This window comes from Schistocerca cancellata, chromosome 9, assembly GCF_023864275.1.
Source record: "Schistocerca cancellata isolate TAMUIC-IGC-003103 chromosome 9, iqSchCanc2.1, whole genome shotgun sequence".
NCBI classification, from domain to species: domain Eukaryota; kingdom Metazoa; phylum Arthropoda; class Insecta; order Orthoptera; family Acrididae; genus Schistocerca; species Schistocerca cancellata.
In genome coordinates, this window is record NC_064634.1 from 628877 (window position 1) to 639241 (window position 10365).

Sequence of the window (10365 nt, forward strand, 5' to 3'; positions counted from 1 at the left end):
AGTTTGAAATTACAAATAAGCTGAGAAAACACGAAAGCGAGCGTTAACTATTTCGGGGGGGGGGGGGGGGCACTATACAATTTTGGAGAGGTTTTTAAATACACTCCTGGAAATTGAAATAAGAACACCGTGAATTCATTGTCCCAGGAAGGGGAAACTTTATTGACACATTCCTGGGGTCAGATACATCACATGATCACACTGACAGAACCACAGGCACATAGACACAGGCAACAGAGCATGCACAATGTCGGCACTAGTACAATGTATATCCACCTTTCGCAGCAATGCAGGCTGCTATTCTCCCATGGAGACGATCGTAGAGATGATGGATGTAGTCCTGTGGAACGGCTTGCCATGCCATTTCTACCTGGCGCCTCAGTTGGACCAGCGTTCGTGCTGGACGTGCAGACTGCGTGAGACGACGCTTCATCCAGTCCCAAACATGCTCAATGGGGGACAGATCCGGAGATCTTGCTGGCCAGGGTAGTTGACTTACACCTTCTAGAGCACGTTGGGTGGCACGGGATACATGCGGACGTGCATTGTCCTGTTGGAACAGCAAGTTCCCTTGCCGGTCTAGGAATGGTAGAACGATGGGTTCGATGACGGTTTGGATGTACCGTGCACTATTCAGTGTCCCCTCGACGATCAGCAGTGGTGTACGGCCAGTGTAGGAGATCGCTCCCCACACCATGATGCCGGGTGTTGGCCCTGTGTGCCTCGATCGTATGCAGTCCTGATTGTGGCGCTCACCTGCACGGCGCCAAACACGCATACGACCATCATTGGCACCAAGGCAGAAGCGACTCTCATCGCTGAAGACGACACGTCTCCATTCGTCCCTCCATTCACGCCTGTCGCGACACCACTGGAGGCGGGCTGCACGATGTTGGGGCGTGAGCGGAAGACGGCCTAACGGTGTGCGGGACCGTAGCCCAGCTTCATGGAGACGGTTGCGAATGGTCCTCGCCGATACCCCAGGAGCAACAGTGTTCCTAATTTGCTGGGAAGTGGCGGTGCGGTCCCCTACGGCACTGCGTAGGATCCTACGGTCTTGGCATGCATCCGTGCGTCGCTGCGGTCCGGTCCCAGGTCGACGGGCACGTGCACCTTCCGCCGACCACTGGCGACAACATCGATGTACTGTGGAGACCTCACGCCCCACGTGTTGAGCAATTCGGCGGTACGTCCACCCGGCCTCCCGCATGCCCACTATACGCCCTCGCTCAAAGTCCGTCAACTGCACATACGGTTCACGTCCACGCTGTCGCGGCATGCTACCAGTGTTAAAGACTGCGATGGAGCTCCGTATGCCACGGCAAACTGGCTGACACTGACGGCGGCGGTGCACAAATGCTGCGGAGCTAGCGCCATTCGACGGCCAACACCGCGGTTCCTGGTGAGTCCGCTGTGCCGTGCGTGTGATCATTGCTTGTACAGCCCTCTCGCAGTGTCCGGAGCAAGTATGGTGGGTCTGACACACCGGTGTCAATGTGTTCTTGCCGGCCGCGGTGGTCTAGCGGTTCTGGCGCTGCAGTCCGGAACCGCGGGACTGCTATGGTCGCAGGTTCGAATCCTGCCTCGGGCATGGGTATGTGTGATGTCCTTAGGTTAGTTAGGTTTGAGTAGTTCTAAGTTCTAGGGGACTTATGACCTAAGATGTTGAGTCCCATAGTCCTCAGAGCCATTTTTGAATGTGTTCTTTTTTCCATTTCCAGGAGTGTAGTATGATTGTAAGGGGAGGGCAGCACTGAAATGTGCGTGTGTACCCGCTCTCGGCTCTTCTGACAACAGACGCAAAGGTGGAGATGTGTCGCAAATAGGCCGGCAAGCAAAGGAATGCGGCCTTTACATGTGTGTTGGACCGCACTGAGTTAGGACGGTGGCAGACGACGCGCGCTGCCTGGCTTGGATAGTCATGTTCGGCGTCCAGGTGATAAAAATTTCTCAGGTGTTTGGTGTGAATGCGGCTGTCATCAGGTCATGTTTGAGGGGTCGAAAAGAGACTTTTGAGTGAATTGAGAGCTGTCGGACGTGTGACTTAGTGTGGGACAGGTTGATTGCGCGCGTCTGTTGAGATATTTTGCTGTGCGTTATATGGACAGATTACGAGTACTGATGATGTTTAGAGTTATGTGAAGTGCTTTATTTAGGAGCAGTTTGATATTGTGCACTGAAATTAGGAGCTGTTTGCGTGTCTGCCGACTGTGCGACATGACAGCAGGTCCGTCAGGGCGAGTGTTTTTTGTTTGAAAGTGATAGATATCCTCGATGCCTAAATAAAATGTACGTTAAGTATTTGTGGGACGATATAGAATATGAGAGAGTTCGAGTTCGTTATTATTTTTTGTACTTGGAGGTTTTGTTAGATCGAATTGCTGAGGCAAGTAGCTACGAGAGCGCGAGGGATGTGATTGCAGCATATCTCCGCCTTTCAGCGGTTAACTACAGGTGGGGCGAGCGATGTTCTCGGCTTAGGTACTGGGCGTGTGCTCTGGCCATGTCCTAGACCGTGTGGATTGAACAACAGTATTCGGGCCATAGTTCAGCTACAATATTTACAGAGGAGTATGTCCGACGCGAGTGTAAAGGTCCAGGCTGTGAAAAGGGGCGGTCTCGCGGTCGTGGTGTGTGAGAGAGGCAAAGCAGACGATTTTGAATCATCACAGGTTAGTGGCTTCGTTTGGCCCAATTTTCTTGTGTTGGTAGCGAAACACGAACTGACCATCAGAATTCAAACTTGGCTTATTTGTATAGAAAAAATGTGATATACGTTAATGTAGGTTGGTGCACGTTAGTAAACGGCAGTACACATTAGCACATGTTGGCCGGCGAACATGGGTCGGTAAGGGGCCGCGGTGGTCGCTAGGGATTTCATTCCAAGTCGAGGTGGGGGTGGCACTGGTGAAAATTGATTCCCGGTCTAGGTGGACGTGGAAGTTTTCCGCATCAGAGAGGTTAATTAATTGATCAATTTAATTAAGTAGTCATGGGAACTTTGTTACATTCACTTGCGGAGGTACTAAGCTCGGCGCGCACGAAGGCTCACGTGTACGGGCGTGTGTTTTCGCGATGATCATCGATTATGTGAGTGCAGAATGTGGACTGAACAATGAGAGTGGGTTGATCAATTAACTTGGCGAGGGACGTCGTGGCGAGCGTATGTGCTGGACCACTTGTGGCGTCATGGAAGATTCCACTCTCGAGCAAACTTTGGCGCCAAACGTGCGGCAGGGCATTCTTTTTCAACCAGGTGCTGGATCAACCGACCGACCGCTATGAAGGCTGCATCGGCAGGTTCCAACCTGTCCACCGAACAGCTTTGGCGCCAACTGGTCGGTGGGGGGGGGGGGGGGGGGGGCGGACTCCACTGTCCACGAAAACATGTTTACATCGCTGGACCAACGCGGGCCTGCTGCGAAGCCAGGCCAGCCGGCGGCAGCAGGCTGCGACGTGAGCTGCCGCTGGACCGGCAGCCGGCAGCGGGCACGTGACGCACCAGACGGCCGCCGCGTGGGGCGACCGCTCGCTTGCCGGTGGCGCGCGGTGCGGTGCGGGTCGGCGGCGACCGTACGAACTAGTTCAGTTGGACTGGGGACCTCGTGGCGGTTGGACTGCGACCTCTTGAATGTGTACTAACTCTGTTGGACAAGTGATGACGGTGCTGTCTGAAATGAAGACTTCAGTCCTTTTCCCACGAATTCACAGGAGGTGACTTACGTGCACTTTATTGTTATTTAACGCGATTTTCATACCTTAGGAGTGAAACAATAAGTGACAGCGAAAAATTCAAACTTCGTAGGATGAGGTGGACTTAGGTTAATGCACATGGCCCAGTTGGTCTGTTTTTTTTTTTTTTTCTTAGGTGTGGCAGATTATCGTGTTTGAATTTGAATTTGTGAGGGATTTTTTGTTATGGAAGTAAATTGGCTTTCTTGCCGCAAAAATCGACCATCTTGAATAAATAATAATAAATGCTAATAAATAATAGTAAATGGTAATAATAATAAATAGAAGTACGGTTTTCCAGAGATTATGGAGTGTGAATTAGAACATGGAGCGATTTTCTATGTTAGTGGAGGTAGGCCAATAATAATAAATGATAGTTACTAATTATAAATAATAAATGATAATAAATAATGATAATGAATAATAATAAATACAAGTATGATTTTGAAGCCATTACTATATTCGAATTTGGGGTGAATTTTCTCGTGGAGGTGGGCCAATAATAATAAATAATAATAAATGATAATGAATGATAATGAATGATAATAAATGATAATCAATAGTCGCAGGTTCGAATCCTGCCTTGGGTATGGATGTGCGTGATGTCCTTCGGTTAGTTAGGTTTAAGTAGTTCTAAGTTCTAGGGGACTGATGACCTAAGATGTTAAGTCCCATAGTGCTCACAGCCATTTGAACCATTTCTTTGATAATCAATTATAATGAATAATAATAAAGACATGTACGGTTTTGCATGTATTATCCTGTTGGAGTTCAAACTTCCCGCCTATTTTTTCTGGAGGCTGAGGTTAGTGAATGTAGCCCAATTCGTCTATTTTCCCGCCAAAATTCAAAATTCCCGCCATTTTTTCTGCAGGTTAGGGTGTAGTGCACTACTGGAGTTCAGAAGCTGCCTTATGTCAGCCTTACATATCGAAACCTATGAGAAGTAAAAGTTTCAAAAAGATAAGTCCCAAATAAATAAAGTACACTCGTTCCTCCTTCCATCAGCCTATGCACTGAAATTATTGCGGAAACTTAGCAGTTGTTTGGCTATTTGGACGTAAATGTTTTGCATTATTTACGAGCGGTTCGCATGTCTGTAGGCTGGGCTACGAGTTATTTTTAACTGTTTACAATTAGCAAGCGTGTGTCTATGTAGGAGTGTTTTGCAGGTCTGTACGGTGTGGAACATGTCGGTGTGATACATATACTCCATTCCTAAATAAAGTAAATTGGGTCCTCCATCCACGAGCCTAGTGCAGGGTGAGTCCTTTTACCCAAAACGTGTACAAAGAGGTTGAGTGCTGGTGGCTTAGTTTAGTGGTGATGAGCTTGGTTTGCAACAATTTTCTTAGGTTGGTGGCGGGAGCGCAAGTGAGCTTTGTTTACTGGCAGATTTCAAACTTGGCACTGGTTCCTACGAGGACGTGGCGGTCGGGTTGCTGAGGTTAGTACAAGTGCCCTTTATTTATAACAATTTTGTTAGGTTGGGAGAGAAAGCAGAAGTGACCTTTCTTTACTGCCAGAATTCAAACTCGGCGCTGGTTGCTAGGAAGAGGTGGCTGTCTGGTCCTAGAAAAGTAGTTGAAATTAGGTAGTTGATCACCTTTGCACACGTATAAGAAATTGTAAAGTGAATTATTTAATATGATTAAAAACGAAATGGAATTAAGTACTTAGGTATTTACAGAAGACTAGGTACGTCGCATGTACGGAGGGTGTATGACGTAAGCGGGGCGGCAGCACAGCAATTGTACAGTTATTACGCACACACGAGAGAGAGTCAATTAGCGAGCATTCTAGTGCGGTCCAAACATGCTGTTATATAGTCATGGCGGATTCCACTGTCGAGCAAACTTTGCCACCAAAAGTGTAGCACTGCGTTCTCGCTCTCACAGGGACACGTGGTGGACGGTGAGCGGTCGGCATCGACAGGTTTGAACATGCCCAGGAAAACAAATTTGCCGCCAAAAGTGTAGCAGGGAACAGCCGACTGTTGTGTGATGCAGCTCCAAGGCAAACAATTTTGGCGGGAAATGTGCGGAGGCGACGAATACACGTCGTGAGCGGATAAGGGACCGCTGTGACGTCAAACTCGGCAAGTTCCAGCGCGTCCAGCGAAAACATGTTTACGACGTGGGAGTGATCGCTGGGCTCTCGCCCCCAGCGTACCATCAGTCCAGCGCGGACGGCCGCCGCACGTGACAGGCGTCGGCAGTGTCTCCGTGCGCTGGCCAGGGGGTGGCGAGGATTTGAACTAATTCAGTTGGAGCGCGGACGTCGTGGTGACTGCACTGCGATATCAAAGATGTGCGTGCTGACTGTGTTGGAGAACAAATGATGACCGTACTGCTTGAAATAAAGTCTTCAGTCCCTTCCCCCCTGCAAAATCGAAGGATGTGACTTACGTTGCTACAAGTGCAGTTTATTATTTGACGTGATTATGATAGGCTACCAGTGAAAAAAGATGGAGAAAGCTCGTACATGTGATCAAGTATTTTGTTGGGATTTGAACTTCTGATAGATTTATGTTATGGATGGAAGTAAAATGGATTTCTCGCCGAGAAAATCGGACATCTTGAATAAATAATAAATGACAATAATAAATAGAAGTACAGTTTTCGAGAGAATATCGTGTTGGTATTTGAATTTGGTGCAATTTTCTAATGGAGGTAGGCCTATAATAATAAATTATAATGAATGATAATAAATGACAATGAATGATAATGAATATTAATAAATGATAATCAATAATAATAAAGACAAGTACGGTTTTTTGCATGCATTATCCTGTTGGAATTCAAACTTCCCGCCATTTTTTCTTCTGGGGGTTAGGTTAGTGGATGTAGCACAATTGGCCTATTTTCCCCTCCAAAAGCTGCCATCTTGGATGACGTCATGCGATGTTGCCAACTCTACATACCGCCATCTTGGATGGCGTCATCGCCGCCATCTTGAATAAATTTGGCAACAACGCAGCTTGTCTTGGCACATAGGTTGCCGCACTACTATCGATGTACATACGGTTGTTAGTTCCTCTGTATCAGATGCCACATATGATGGGTTATAAGCTCGGAAACCGTTTTTGGGAAATAAGACATTTCTAGTGCAGCTCATGGTGTATAGAGGACGTCTTTTAATAAATATCTAGAAACTGCTGCTCACCAAGCATTCAAGATATTTACTTCTAATACACTGCTGGAGTAGGGGGACTGCCCCTCTGCTTAGAGGCCTCCCTTCGGAGTTCTCTTGCATAGCAGGCACGTTGAATTATGAATTCGCACAGAGTTAGCAACAACGTTCTCACACCAGGCCTGATACAAACGTGTGACCATTAGAGGTCCCTCAGCCGGGCTTCTGACATAGTCATCTCTAAGGAGGGATTTGTACTGTGCGATATTCATAGGAGCTGCATCTGCTTTGAAACTGTATGTCCATCGGGTCAGCTAGTGCTTCTGATTTCACCTCTTGGTTTCTCTATGTTAACATTGGCTGCTGTAACTGTAGAGCACGACACTTCCATAAAGGCGGGCGAGACTAGTTCTTTCTTTTCAATCAAATACGAGGTGTGTGAGAAATGAAAAAGAATGATTTTTATCTGTCAAGGTGTTCTTTTTTTTTCAAACAGCAATACTGTCCCCATCAAAGTAGCTCCCTCCTGCAGCTATACACCCGCTTACTCGTTGTTCCCAGTCTTCACAGCAGCGCCGAGAAGCTTCAACTGGTGGGGCTTCCACCACGTCTGTCACATTCTTTCGAATATTCTCCAGAGTCAATTTTTGGAAAAGAAAAGTGTCACAAGGACTCACATTAGGTCAATAGGGGGACTGTGAAACGAGAGGAATGCCTTTTGAGGTCAAAAATTCCGTGATGGAACTAATCGTGTGCAATGGGACGTTGTCACGACGCAGCATTCACTTGTCTGCAATGTCCGGCCTCACTCGATTCGATCTTTTCCTGAGCCTTTCAAGCACATCTTAGTAAAGCACTTGGTGACAATTTGTGCTGGACGAACAAATTCTTTATGTACAATACACCTACTGTCAAAAAAGAAAATCACTATTTTTTTTACCTTTGATTCGCTCAGTCGATCTTTTTTTCGGTTGCAGGCAGGGATGTCTCAGTATGGCACACCTCATTGTGCCGCTTTGTCTCAGGACCGTACTGAAAAATCGTTCATACCCTAACCTGTGGTCGCACTGCTGATCCAGTCGTGGTCGTCGGCAGTCGCCTCAAGATGATCAACGCACTCGTTTCATCGATTGTTCTCCTGCTCAGTTGGGAGGTTTTTGGCACCGTTTTGGCACAAACCTTACCATGTGCAAAACTTCGGACAAAATATGATGTACGGTGAAACTGTTTAACAGGTCATCAATTATTCTTATTGTTAAACGTCTGTCTTATCTCATAAGAACGCGCATAAGAACATGTTTCGGCTAGTTTTTGAAAAGAAAATTATCTGCACCAGCGAAAACCTTGTGTTCTGCAAAAGTAATGTTCCCTTCAGGCCTGTTTGAACTTTTCAGCTCACGAATTATCCGAGTTTAACACAAAACTTTATGGTATATAGTTGCTCTAAATCCCGCTGTTCAATTTCCGTAACACAAAACAAAAACACAACTCCACTGATGGCGCTCTCAAAACCCACTTGATGGCTGTACGGAGCTGAAACTCTGACTGGGAATCTGGAATACAGGAACACACCGGTCTACACAAGAGGAATAACACAGCGCTGCCGTTTCGCTTGTAGTGTTGTCATCTCACTACTTTTGTTAAACACTTCGTATGCCAGCAGGCTTCGACTTGCACAAAGGGATTTCTAATGAGGGGAAATTGGAATGATATTCCAGTTCTGGCAATCGCCACATAACCAAAGGGAACTTCCAGAAAGCCTTGAACGGGACTGGGGGAATGAACATATTCTATCCATTCCTGGGACAATGTTGGCCATTGTATTACGTAAGCCAAAAGTTAAAGATCTGTGTGCATCTCTTTGATGTGTGTATGAGGATGTTGTGTATGTCGCACGGTCGAAGTGCAGTTGCATGTGAACAGTTACATTTATTTAATACTAGTGTTTCAAATCTCGCGGTGTGATATTAAACCTAATGAAAAGCAGTCTTCACATCTGCGCAGACTATTAAGTTTGGTGCTTTCATTCACAAACGACTGTAATATTAATACAACTATAATACTAATTTTACGCTATGATTCTCTGGCCTGTGTAATACAAAGATATACGAGGGATGGAACTTAAATAGTGGCAACTCGTTATTTACAATCAATAGAAAAGAGTTGCATCTTTGCACCTGTTAGTATCCTTCAAAGTAGTCACCAGCATTGTGTAGAACCCTTTGCCAGCGATGTGGAAGGCGTAGTATATCGTTAGCAGAGACTGTTCTGTTGATGGTAGAATGGAGCGGTCTAAATTTACGGTGATTCTCGTGTACGACTGTGATGGTGTTGTCGTAACGCATTGCGACCCTCCACGGCAGACCGTCAATGCACAGTATTACTGTTCGTTTTTGGAGCATCACCTGCGACCAGCTTTGCGAAAGAAGCGGCGACACTTTCTGGCAACCCACCCATCATGTTGCACGACAATGCGCGGGCGCATACAGCACAAGCTGTGGCTGCTCTGTTCGGTCGATAGGACTGGGAAGTACTGTACCATCCACCATACTCCCCGGACTTAAGCCCTTGTGACTTTGATTTGATTCCGAAGATGAAGGAACCACTTCGTGGCATTCGCTTCAGAACTGTTCGAGAGATTCGACAGGCAGTAGACCGTTCAATTCGCACCATCAACAGAACGGACTCTGCTAACGGTATACTACCCCTTCCACATCGCTGGCAACGGGTTCTACACAACGCTGAGGACTACTTTGAAGGACGGTAACAGGTGAAAACATGTAACTCTTTTGTATCGGTTGTGAATAAACAGTTGGCACTATTTAAGTTCCAACCTTCGTAAAATGTGCGCAATAGGAGTGTAATTTGAAAGTGTTGCAACGGTTTGGGTACGAGGCTATCAAATTCTGGCGCGTGTCTGTTTTCATAACACTGCCTTGTGTATGTTTTAAGTACGACGTGTTTCTTATGTGTCTGGTCAATTTTAGTAAAATACTGTAATTGTCTGCAGGTGCTGTTCGGGAAGATGTCCTAAAGAAGGCAGTGGAAACAGCGGCACGACTTTATGAGTGGGCACTCTAGAGCATCATCCTAGCTGTATGTCGCACTGTCCTTATGACGACTTAATGTACTGTTGTTCTGCTGATACGGATCTCTCATTCAATAAAACCACATTTCATCAAATCGCATAATGATACCTCAAGTCCCATCACAATTCCTAGAAATATACAAAAGGAATTGTGGGATACCGGGCGCAAAACTTTGACTTGATATTTACGATAAAACTATGTGAAGCCACACAGCTATCCAACAGCGTTCAGTCAACCAGATGTAGCAGCAACCGCCATACCAACAGGGACTGAGGCTGATACCACCAACATAACAGCACCCTTCTATGACTGAATTCACACGTGTTTGGATACTGTCGCTGCAGCATGTGCAACACAGAGCGACAGCCACTTGTTTTCTTGGCAAAGCAGTGGAGTGGATACAACGACAGCT

The 10365-nt window shown here is 46.6% G+C and overlaps 1 long non-coding RNA gene across 1 annotated transcript; it reads left to right on the forward strand.

Moving 5' to 3' along the window:
* Positions 1-3594: 3594 nt before the first annotated feature.
* LOC126101099 (uncharacterized) lies at positions 3595-10047 on the forward strand. Its single transcript, XR_007522261.1, has 2 exons — positions 3595-3714; positions 9875-10047. It is a non-coding gene; the product is annotated as an uncharacterized LOC126101099 (long non-coding RNA).
* Positions 10048-10365: the final 318 nt, after the last annotated feature.